We start from the raw sequence: 13,839 nt of genomic DNA, 5'->3' as shown, positions 1-13,839 counted from the left end.
TCAACCCACAAAGGGCTCTAGAGATTTTTTCCAACCAAGGCTCCAGGACTAATAACTCAACCCAATCTGTTACAAGGCTTCCAGAGAATTTTTCCAACCAAGGCTCCAGGACTAATAACTTAATGAAATCCATTACAGGGCTTCCAGAGCGTTTTCTCAATGAAGGCTCGAGGAACTAATAAGTCAACCCACAACCAAAGGAATATGAGAACCAACCAGAAAACAAAAGTAAAACCCACAAAACCATGGCTATCTAGGAAATGGAAAGGCCAGGAAAAACCATTGTCAAACCAGGAAATCATCCATGCCAATGATAGATCATAACCAAGAAACCACATTCATGTGCCATGCATGCCAAAACTAGCAAGGAAATCATACATGCAACTCGGTACCTGCAAGCAAAACCCACTGCATCTACTGATCTTGATGCCCTCTTGTGCTTTCTTTCTTTTCCTTTTCCTTCTTGCTCCAAATTCCATGTATGCCACGCTTCTCCAATAGTGCTCCAAGAAAACTCTAAGTTTCCAAGAGTATGAGAGAGAGAGAGAGAATAAAAGAGAGATCCACAAAAACCTGTCAAGAAAAACTTGCCAATTTATCCTCAAAATCCTTTTTATCAATGAGGTCTCTATTTTCTTCAATTTCCTCCTCACATGAAACTTGTGACTTTTCACCTTCCTTTTCTCCTAATTTCCTTTATTTTCATAAATAAAATTCCAATAAATGCCTCATGCCTTTCCAAAGCATTTGCCATTGCATTTTCCGATTTCCTTATCCATAATAAACTGAAGTGACACCCCAATAGGATGTTTTTTCCTGCCATTCAGCTTCGAATACGTGTCCCATGACCATGGTCTTATATTTTTATATTTACATGGATTTTTAACTAGGGTTGTTACATATCCATGACCCTATCATCAGGTGGAGGATGAACCCCTAGTTCACTAAACATGAGATGGCCACCAATAAGAGGAGGTGTGTCATAGATGCTTGGATGTTTTGTGATCGGCTCAATATCCACCACATAGTCATCCTCCTCTTGTTTTTCTTCTACATCCTTGGCCTACAAATCTTCCTCCAATTTTATTACAAACTCTTCCTCTTGTTTCCTTATGTTTTCTTCCTCTGCTAGTAACTTGTGTCATTCTTCTTCTCTCCTTTTCTTTCTCAATGATTCTTCTTGTTGCTTCCTATATGCTTCCTCTTCTATTTTATTATTCAATTCTTCCTTCCACTTTTGCATGTATTTCTGCTTCCTCTTTTCCTATTCTTCTTTATGTTTACATTCCTCTTCCTGGTTGCGATCTTCTTCTCATTTATTCTCTTATTCTTGTTGCTTCCTCCTTGATTGCTCCCATTCCTTACTTTTCCTTTCTTCTTCAATTGCATCTTTGGTATTTGTATCTGATTTGAATTTCCTACTCCTTTCCTCTTTGGGATCATGCCTCATCTTCCTCTTTGTACCAACATCAAATTGAGTGGAAAATTCCTGCTGGGTTCATTTTAAATCAATATCTAGTACCTGAGTTGTATCAGAAGGGTCTACCTCATCACCTAGTCTAGCTACTCGGCAAGCATTATACCAATTCTTAATATTCTCCTCATCTTCCCAAGAGTTTGAAACATATGGCCAGGTGAAATGCAACTTTTCACAGTGTCACTTGCATACTCCCCTAGGGTCATATAGATGAAAGTTCATTCCTTCGAATCTGAGGTGACTAATTTCTGCAAGCTCTGCGTCTGATACCTTCAAACTATTTATATCATATGACCCCAATTGTAGAGGGAAGATTGTCTATGGTGACTTCTTCTTCTTTTGCAATTGTTGCAAAAATTAGGAGCAAAGCTGATAATCAATCTCTTGCATGATTATCTTGTCGATCACATACTTTAACAAAAGGTGTAGCATATTTTGGGATCTGAAGACTCTGATATATGTTCCCTGAGAATAAGCAAACCAATATGCTACTTCAATAACAACTTCTTTGTCTTGGTTGGTCATATAGGGTACCTCAACTTCAAAGATCATATAGTAAAGTACAATAAATAAGTGCTCGGCTAATTTGTCATATACTCCCTGGTAACTGACTTCTGACAATAACTTGCCACAAATATTGATAGATGGTTGACGTCGATTCCATTTCCATTCTATATCTGGAAACTCATTTCTAGCAAATATTCCATCAAGTAGGTGTGCGAACATATATAATTTAGGTTTCTCATTTTGTGTATCCTTTTTCACCTTTGACACATTTATATGTAGTTATTGAGCTAGTATATATGACTAGTTGAAAATATTTCCTTCTATAACAACTAGGTAAAGCATTTAAATCCATCCTTCTTCACAGAACTCAATGCTTTCCCACCCATATAGTTTGCATCACATAGCCATAAGGTATTGGTAGACTTTCCTTAATGAATTTGTCTTTTAGATTCCCTCTCACTTCTGGTGAAAATTCGCTGGTTCCTGCCACCATGCCTTAATCACATACTTTGTATTTAAATGAGACCAAGTTGCATAGAACTTTGAATTAAAGTACTCTTTAGGTCACGATAGCTTATAGTATGAGTGAATATTATGTGGATGAAATGTTGCGAGCTATTGCCTTCTTGCACTATCTAGAATCATATTCTTGGAGTCTAAATCCTGCAATATCCACCTTATTTCTTATGCACACAGTTGTGTCATATATATGCAAGAAACCCTGCGGATCCTAGACCTCTTAATATTAATATATACTTCTTTTTCTTTCAAGTATTCGGGGAAATATTTCTCAATGAAATATTTATTTATCATTTTCCATGTGATGATGGTGGACTTGTCAATGAAGCACTTGGTCTCTGATATGATAGGTACCCTTGGTCTAGAACTATCCATGGCACCTTCGACATTACTTTTAATGGCCTCCTTATTTGGTTCTTGTTGAGTGACTGGAGGCATCATGTCAGTGGAAGAAATAAGCTTTGGATTGGAAACACCTACGAGTGGAAATTCACTCATGGAAAAACAAAATCAGTTCCCAAAATCACTCATTTTACCAATGAAAAAGACAAACACTATGAGGGAGGATTGCACAATTTCTGAGCACATGCATGCAATATTATGGCAAGGTGGCTCCACTAGCCATTGGAAGTGTGCTTTGTGTAATGGAAAGGAAGAGAGGCTTGGGAAATGCACATGTCAGCTCAACAAGAGGTAAATTCTTGATCCTTAGGTCTTATAACTACGAAACACACACTTGAGGAAGGGAGGACTTCTCACATTGCACAACTTTCATCAATATTTCATAAAGAAATGCATACTACTAACTGGAAGTGCGCAATATAAAATAGAAGGCCAGGTTGGGCACAACGAGAAAATATAATGAGCAAGAAGATCAAAATTGTTGACTATGAATGCACATTGCACAATTGATGAGAGAGAAGTCCCTTTGATGTGTGCATGTCGGATCAACAGTGAGAAAGATGTGAGGGTTTGCTGCTCAGAGGAGAGAAATGAAAAATTGAAAGAATGGAGGCAAAGATTAGCTTGAAATGACTAAGTGTTAGAAAAGAACAAGGAAAAGGACCATGCATGCATTCATATGTACAATAATAATCATAGCTAGAATGTGAAAGGTCATGGGATGAGAAGAGGCATTAGAAATGGCACATTTGAAAGCAAAAGACACATGTGAAAGTAAAAGCAAACAAAAGCGACAATTAAGAAACTTACCCGAAGAGTAGCATACTTGCAACCGAGAATTCTCCTTGTGCTCAAGGAATGCATAGAGCTCTAAAGAAAATGGTGACTGTGAGTGAGGTCTAATTAGACTCTTTATATAGAGAGAGTAGACATGCAATTAGGGTTAGGGTTTTCGAGTGCACATTCAATGCATGTCAAAAATCTAGGAGATAATTTTGAGTTAATTGCCACTTATGACATAGCTAATATAGAAAAGTTTGCATTCAATTCCCACAGGTATTGCACATCAACTATAAAAATGGAAAGAAAAGTAATTTTTAGCAAGGAGTGCACAATGATTGCCTTCAAGAATTGTGTAGTCATTGTCTCTAGGAACTGCGCAATCACTATCCTTGGAATCTAACAATCACTGGCACTGAGAATTGTGCAATCATTGTTGGCAAGAGATGCACAATGAATATTAGTTAAAAATGCACATTGACTATTAGAAAGGAGTGCACAATCACTATTGACAAAGAGTGCACAACACTGTCATCATGAAGTGCACTTAGCCTATCTTGGAAGGTGTGCATGTGAAGGGAACGACACTTAGATTTGTGAATGCATGAAATACAACACTTAGTATTTATAGAAGAACACTTGAACACTTTGAAAAACATGACCAGGGATTACTTTAATAACTCAATACGATAGTTCACATGATCAAAAGGAGGCTCCAAAATTTGAATATAGGAAAAATTTTCGAGGGGGTTATAGCAACTACAACACTTGGTGATTCACTGGAAGAACTATGACTTATCTGTTTAGGTATAAATCTGTGAACCAAGTCTAGATCTCAGGAAGCATTGTCTCATCCAATAGATCACCTTAACTTCCTTACTTAGCCCGCTTATAGATGTAGTTTCTCTTGTTCCTCTTGTCAGCTTAACACTCTTCATGGATTAAGTCAAACTTAAGTTGTTTCGATTAGGGAGAAGGAGTATGTAAATTCAGCGAGTTTGAGATTTTCATAGTTTTATTGACATATGTGGTGTTACTCCGCTACCAGCGAGCCTTTTCAATACCCCAGAGGAGTCACTTCAAGGAATCACAAGCATTTCTTTTTTGTCAGCAGGCTTGTTCAATACCCTGACGAAGTTGCTTTCTTCACTTCTCTATGCAGGAATCCTTTCTTTAGTTTCACCCTTTATTTATTACTTTATTCTCATTGGCATTTTATCTGTTTTTAATTCATTAAGGGAAGAAGAGGGATCCCGACTTATTTTATGGGCAAGAGAGGTTGTTCCTTTTTTTGAAAAGACTCTTATATATATACTTCTGAAATGAGTTTGCTCACTTAAGTTTTCCTCCTTTCCCTTCTCTACTCGAACCAAGTTGACATGTTGAAACCAAATTAGTACAAGTGGCTAATTCAAGGAATAGAGATCCCATTATAAATACAAGCATCAGCGTAGATATTCTAAGGATTTCTTGTGGGAAGAGTAATATTTTCTGTCGAAGCATCATGAACTCTTAAATTTATTCAGGCTTAAACAAAGAAGGGGACCAAATTCTAACCAAGTGTTGTCAGTTGTCACAACACCCTCTTTATGAAATTTCACCACTTTACTTCAAATCCAAGCGAGATAACTTTCACACAAATCTTATTTATATACAGACTTGAAAATAGGGCGTGAAAGAAAAAACTCAAATGAAAACCAAAGAAAACACAAAACTAAACATGGCATGCAAGATAACTAAACTAAACCTACACCTAAACTAACATATGAAAGACCAGGACTATGTAAAGTCAAATATCCAGTGCAGCCATAAAAGATTCTCCTGACCTATATGCAAAAGGGTAGGAGAAATTGATACCATAAAGAGTGAATGTGCTAGAATGAAAGGGTTATCCTGAAAAATTTGCACATGAGATTGAAGGTCTGACATACTGGTAGAAAAATATGACAAAAATGATTCCTTAAACCAAACTGCAAGTTTACCTTGATGACCATAAAAACCTTGAAATTTTCTCATGAATGTACATTCATTCATATTTTCAATCTTGGAAAACATCAAGAAAAATCAAAACTTATTATTGGTGACAAATCTTTCCATGTAAGATTCTTCTAACCATTCAAGAATCAGATCGTGATATTCAAAATAACCAATTTGAAAATCGTGAAATTTTGGAAAGCATAATCTTTCAATTTACATAATGGAATTATGAAGGGTGTCCCACGAGGGAAATTTGATCTGATCACATTCAGAAACCTTGTCAATATCACAAGAACCTGACATAACCATCATTATGGGCTGAAGAGCCTCGACTCCTTGACAAATTTCCAAACTCTCAAATGAAGAATCATCAAATTTGGGTGGCTTAGAAGGATCAACTGGTAGATGTGTATAACTATCATTAGATGTATTAATGAACACATTGTCAGTGCCACTAGATTGATCAGATTCCACATTTGGCACATCGGAATCTTCATGAATAAAGAATCTAGATGAATTGATTAGATGACTTCCTTAAAAATATAGAGTTGTGAATCATTCTTCTTCACACATTGAATATGGACAATGAAACAAATCAAATACAATGGATTCCACTTTCACTTATTATATTCGAAAGTCATCACGATCCCATACCTGATTGTAATTAAGACCAGCAAGATAAGGGTCCAAATAATTTGAAGAAATCTTAGTATAAAAATTAAATTAAACATATCAAGGATACAATGAATAGTGTGACAATGGTGAAGGAGAAGCAGAATACTCAGATTAAGGATCATCAATTACAATTGTTTTTTTTTTCAAAACTCGAATCGTGGATAATAATATCACTTGGTAGAAACAATATATTATTAATTCAAGCATCTTCACCCTTTTGCCTCTATATATATATATAATGGGACCACTATGTACTTTCTAACCACCTCCTCCCACATTCACCCACTTTCACTGGTTTTCTCGGGGTAAACATGAGCTGAGGGTCACTATGATAAGACTCAACCTCCTATATGACCTTAAGGAAATGGAGTCAACAACTTGAGACCTTATTGACTTCCCTCAAGTAATACACGACATCCAGGAGAAACCCAACCCCTGAAATGACTCTCTTTTCATTGACTTAGAGCCCCAATTTCTCCATTTCCAAGCCCTCCAAGTGACTGAGAGCCTCAATTCTCTCCCATGGGCCTTCATTAATGTGACTATAGCCTTCTTCTGCTATTGTATGCCAACGACTGCGAGATTTAAGGCTATTTTCTAGGGATAGAATCCAATCACTGCCCAGAACTCCATGAAATTACCATAGCTCATAAAATACATAAAAACAATGCTTGTAAACCAAAATTGAAGCCATGACTTGACCTAAAATTCCCCAACCACGACTGACATTCCATCAAACACTTGGTAAATGTACGACCTACAGGTCATGAATGCAAGTCTGAACATAAAGAGATGAAAACTTATCTGAGGTTTAACAAGAAGGGTCAATGTGTTCCCACCTTAGTCTTCATAACATCATTTAGGTCTTTCATTCATTATTCATTCAGTTACAAGTAAAAACATGGAAAGATCCATGAATAAAACCTATGAAAAAATGACGCTTATAACCAACATATAATCAAATAAATAACAATGAGAGAACAACCATTAAAGCCACATAATGACAAGTAAATTTACTCATCAAAATCAAGAGAAACCTAGCTCTTATTAAACATAGGCAAAAGCCAACCAGGTTTAGGAATTCCACATACCACCTGACCATAGATTGGCTGAACCAAATCTTTCTTCAGCTAATCACCCTCGTGTCATATTCCAATCATGAATGTGGGATATCATGGGATAAACCAATCCATAAACAACCAAGGGAATCCATAGTTTTAACCACCTCCACCCTCACCATATCGTGACCTCACCTAAACCGGTGTCGTGATCACCAAACCAAACCGAGCTTGGATGCCTCAGACTTTCTTCTCCAATACCTTGAGAAATTTTCCCGTCTCCACCCTCAGGCTCTACATTGTATCCTGCTATTATCGGTTAAGCAATTGCTAGGCCTTTGGGAATTTTCTTGAGACCACCTGACCCGGATCCAAAATATTCCAAAAATCAAAAGCTTGAACCGAGAAAATTACCAACACACCATGGCTATCTAGAAATGGAAAGGCAATGCTAAAATCCATTGTCGAAAACCAAAAAAATCCATGCCAATGATAGCAAAAGAACCAAATACCAACATACACATACCATGCATGTAAAAACCAACTAGGAAATCATACATGCAACCTGTTACCTGCAAGTATTCCTACTAAATCTACTTGATCCAACTTTTCCTTGCTTGATCCTTTCTTTCCTTGTCCTTCATTTGCATTCTTTCTTTCCTTCTCCTCTTGGTGCTCTTCTCCTCTCTGAGACTAATTCCAAAACTGAGCTGACAAAAGGCTACCAACTGATGCTCTCATGTATTTTTAATTTTTATGCCTCTAATTTCTTCAATGTTCCATTATTTTTCTTCATTTTCCTCCTCACATGTAACATGTGACCTTTCACCTCCCTTTTCTCCTAATTTCCAATATTTTCATAAATAAAATGCCAAAAATACCTTTTTTCCTTTGAAAACCTTTGACATTTTCCCCTTAGCCATAAACACAACAAGTGATGCCCACTATGATATTTTTCCAAACATTCAACTTGGAATAAGTGTCCCTTTACCATGGTCTTATTTTTCTCTTATAAACTTTTATTACATGAACTTTTAGCTCGAGGTTGTTACATACCCCTCCCCATCAGGGGAAGACCGTCCTCAGTGTTCTGTGACACCTACAACCAGAAAAATCACTTAAAATCAAACACATACTACCTCTAGAGTTTTATAACTTAACTCGTTGTAGTATTTACAATAACAACCTACTCAAAAGAAAAACCATCATGACAACATGACAATTATACCACTTATTAGAGTTTTATGACACATCTCATGGCAGTATTTACAATGGCAACCATGCATGAAAATGTAGAATACCCAAAAATCATTATGCTCCACCGACAAACAATGAAAGATACATAGCTCGCATCTGATCAACCATCTCCCATGTAGCTTCATCAGGCCCAAAGTGCTTCCACTACACTTTAGTTTTCTCGGTTTCTCTATTCTAGAGCATGATATGTTTCCGCTGCAATATGAACTGAGGTTCCAGTTGGAATTCTCCTTCTTTCTCCACCTGCAATACATACCAATCAATAACGTGATCAACATCCTTTACATATATTTTAAGCAATGAAACATGAAAAACATCATGGAATTTCACTGTCGAAGGCAGTGCAAGTTTGTAGGCCATTGGTCCAACCCTCTCAAGGATATCAAAAGGTCCACAATACCATAGTGCCAACTTGGCATATGATCAAATCTTCAAGGATCTCTTCTTGGGCTTGATGCGTAAATACACATGTTCCCCAACCTGAAACTCCTTAAATGTCATGTGTTGGTCGGCATAACTCTTCTGCCTATCGTGTGTTGCCTTTAGATTCTTATTTATAACCTGCATTTCTTATTCCATGTTTGCTAACATGTCCGACTCAATAATTACCTATTCACTGGACCACTCCAAATGATGAGTGTTACAACTCCACCCATATAGTTCCTAAAATGGACTCATCCGTAGTGACTCCTGATAACCATTTTTGTAATAAAACTCAACCAATGGAAGGTACTCCTCCCATATCCTCTATTGATGCATCACATACATCCTTAGTATATCCTCCAATATCCTATTGACCCTCTTTATCTATCCATATGTTTGAGGATGATAAGTTGCTCGTGCTCATTTAGTTTCTTGGGCTCATAGCATATCACTAGTTCCTCATGCATAAGGAATCCACCAAGCCCTCTCTTGCAATCATTTGTGCAGACTACGAACTTTTTATCTGGATTTGCAATCTTTAGCACTGGAGAGTTTGTTAACAACTGCTTTAACTATTCAAAACTAGTTACACACTCCTTTATCCATTCAAACTTCTTACCTTTCCTTTGCATGAGAAGTTCCTGATGAATCTCCTATAGTAACCTGTTAACCCCATGAATGATCTGACTTCATCCACATTCTTAGGAGTTTCCCACTCCATGATAACCCTTACCTTTTCTGGATCTACTGTTATTCCTTCTTTGGAAACAACATGTCCCAAGTAATGCACCTTTTTTCTGAAAGAAACTACACTTTCTAAGCTTGGCATGCAACTGATTCTCTCTTAACAACCTCAACATTGCTGCTAAATTTCCGGCATGCTCTTCCTCATTCTTAGAATATATCAGGACGTCATCAATGAATATAATAAAAAACTTGTCCAGATAAGGATGCAACACACTATTCATCAAGCACATAAAATTAGTTGGATCAATAGTCAAACTGAATGGAACTACAACAAACTCATAATGCACATACCCATTCCTAAAGGTAGTCTTGTATATGTCCTCTTCTTTGATGCATACCTGATGGTATCCTGATCTCAAGTCAATCTTTGAGAACAATGATGCGCCCTTCAACTGATCAAAGAAGTCATCAGTCCTTGACAATGGGTACGTGTTCTTGATCGTCACCTTGTTCAGTTGCCTATAATCAATGCATAACCTGACAATACTATCCTTATTCCTCATGCACAATATTGGTGCACCCCAAGGTGATACACTTGGCTTAATGTATCCCTTATCAAGAATTTCCTTCAACTGCAACTTCAATTCCACCAACTCTGGTGTGCTCATCCTGTAAGAAGATTTTGATGTTGGTGTTGTCCCTCGTACCAACTCAATAGAAAAATCCACTTCCCTGTGAGGAGGAAACTCTGAAATATTTGTTGGAAACACATCCTGAGATTGTTATAGTACAGTGTACCTCTTGAATATTTATACATCCTTAATATCCTTACCCTCGTCACTGGAAATATGAACTAGAAACATTACACACCCTTTCCTGCAATTGCACTTAGCCTGCATAGCAGTGACCATCCTCATTGATGTAGGTTTCTTCTTTCTCTACAAGATTCTCTTTTCCCCGTTATCATCTAGGCACTCAATAGTCATGTCATAACAATCTACTTTGGTCCTATTATGATACAACCAATCCATACCCAAAAGCATACTATAATCCTAATGGAAGTACATTCAAATGTGTTTTCGTAGGAATACCATTCAACTCGAATGCGCAAGCTCTTACCCAATGATGAACCCTCTTCTTAGTACTTGTAGCCAACTGCACCAACCAAGACTTTGCATGAACTTATTTTCTCAAGCCACACTTATCCACCAGGTCGGGATTAACATAACTATAATTAGATATAGGATCAATCAAATTAGAAATAACTTGATCATAAAGCTTACTGTCTATCTCAATAATAGATGCATGTTGATCTGCTTTCCTGTTGTCCACAACTACATAAATTTGAGGAACGTTATGACCAACATCCCCAATGGTTTGTGCCTCCTTATCACTATGGATTTGAGGCATACCTCCCTGGTACAATGTAAAATCCTTCTTATGATGATCTTTTCCACATATCCAAAACTACAACGGTATTCTACAATTACCTCTAGTCTACTTCTCTCCAAGATGCAACCCATGCCCCTTCTCAATTGTATTGAACTTCTTGTAAGGAACCACATTTTCTTTCTCACATGCATCTTGAGGTATTCCACGCTTCGGTGGCCACTTCCATTTAACTTTCTCATTTCCTTTCAAGTCACAATTAGGCTCATATTTGTGCTTTGAATGCTCATAAAAATGTTTCAATTTCCGAATGGCTTCCTCTAGTGATCTAGACTCATCAAACTCAATCCGGTCTCTATATGTTGTCAGAAACTTACTGATGAATCTCTGGATCTTAGCCTTCTCATCCTTGAGATATGGCATACATCTCAATAGATCCAGGAACCTTCTAGTGTACTCATCATCTGTCATAAAACCCATATGTAGCTCATAAAACTCCTTAGCTCTATCATCATAGTACCTCTCTGATAAGTACTTCTTCTTGAAGAGTCTCTCAAACTCATCCCAAATCAACTCGTCTTCCCAAATTCCCTTGACATTCTTCACATATTCCCACCAAATATATGCTCTCCATTTAAGACTAAAGGTGGTTATCTTGGCTTTGATGTTCTTTGAGTAGCTATTCAATCTGAAGAACTTCTTCATTGCAAGGAACCATGCCTCTACATCTTCTGCCTTCTTCATCTCTCCATCAAATGTAGGAGGCTTGACTTTCTTAAACTCCTTAGGTAAATACTCACCCCTCCTATAAGGATGATGATGGTGATGACTGTGATGATGTCTCTTGGATGAGGAACTAGAATGATGCCCATACATACCGGTCCTCCTGTTAGATGTATCTAATGATCTGCCACCTCTAACTATGTCTCCTTTATCCAAACTGAGACCTTCTACCATAGGCTCCATTAGTTTTCTCTTCCTATTCTTGATTGATTCTCATCTGTCCCTATTTGTAAAACTCTAACAAGCTCTAAAGGATTGTTGCATTAACCTCTACCTACTTCTCCTGAGCCCTTGCAAGTATTTCTAGAGCCTCAACCAACTTGTCATTGTCTTCTTTGCAACTTTTGATCTTTTCCTCAATCTCCTCAATGTATGGGAGAGTCACGGGAACTGTAGTCTACAATTTTTCTTGTCATCTTTGATTTTCTTCTTCCTGCAAGTGTACCATGTTATGTAAACAAGTAGATACCAAAATCAAATCCATACCTTAGTGATGTTTATGGGAGGCTTATCTCATCTATGAGATCAATCCACATTAGCATGTACATGTATAATCACAAGCATATCCATATAATCATATCATCACATCATCATAACAACATAACACCATCATTCAGGACCATAACAACTATATACCATGACCCCATGCATAATAACCATAATCTTGACAACATCAGACTTTACCCAAAGAGAGCACAACCCACTTTGATACCAAACTCTAACCGCCTCTTCCTAGATTTACCCACTTTGGTCGGTTTTCCCGGGGTAAACATGAGTTGAGGGTCACTATGATAAGACTCAACCTCCTTTATGACCTTAAGGAAATGGAGTCAACAACTTGATACCTTACTGACTTTCCTCAGGTGCTACATGACCTCCAAGTGTCCAACCCCTGAGATGACTCTCTTTACACTAATATAGAGCCCTAGTCGCTCCCTTGCCAAGCCCCCAAGCGACTGAGAGCCTCCAGTCACTCCCATGAGCCTACTTGAGTGTGAATATAACCTTTTTTTGTTAGTGTTATGCCAATGACTGCGATATTTAAGGCTATTTTCCAGGGCTAGGATCCAGTCACTTCCCAGAACTCCATGAAACTCCTAGAGCTCATAAAAGACATAGAAACAATGCTTGTAAACCAACACTGAAACCAAGACTTGAGATGACCTTCCCCAACCTGGACTAACATTCCATCAAACAATTGGTAAACATACACCCTACAAGTCATGAATGCAAGTCTGAATATAAAGAGATGAAAACTTATATGAGGTTTAACATGAAGGATCATTGCCTTCCCACCTTAGCTGTCATAACATCAATTAGGTATTTCATTCATTATTCATTCAGTTACAAGTAAAAACATGGAAAGAGACATAACTAAGAACTATAAAATAACCATTCTTATAACCAACATATAACCAAATAAATAACAATGAGAGAGAAACCATTAAAGCTCCATAATAACAAGTACATTTAATCATCAAAAGCAAGATAAACTTAGCTCTTATTAAACATAGGCAAAATCCGACCAGGTTTAGGACTTCCACGTACCACTCGACCATAGATTGGCTGAACCAAATATTTCTTCAACCAATCACCCTCGTGCCATATTCCAAGCATGAATGTGGGATCTCATGGGATAAAACAATCCATAAAAAACCAAGGGAATTTATAGGTTTAACCACCTCCACCCTCACGATATTGTGACCTCATCTAAATTGGTGTTGAGATCGCAAAACCAAATCGAGCTTGGATGCCTCAGAATTTCTTCTCCAATACCTTGAGGAATTTTCCCATCTCCACCCTCAGGCTTTACCGTGTATCCTGTTATTACCATTTAAGGGATTACTAGGCCTTTGGGAATTTTACTGAGACCACCTCACTCGGCCCCAAAATCTTCCAGAAATC

The sequence above is a fragment of the Pinus tabuliformis genome, chromosome 5_1 (genome assembly GCF_031772625.1).
Source record: "Pinus tabuliformis cultivar Carrire ecotype Pingquan chromosome 5_1, CPIR1, whole genome shotgun sequence".
Classification (NCBI taxonomy): domain Eukaryota; kingdom Viridiplantae; phylum Streptophyta; class Pinopsida; order Pinales; family Pinaceae; genus Pinus; species Pinus tabuliformis.
The sequence above is the reverse complement of the archived record's forward strand: the minus strand, read 5'-3'. Positions refer to the sequence as shown.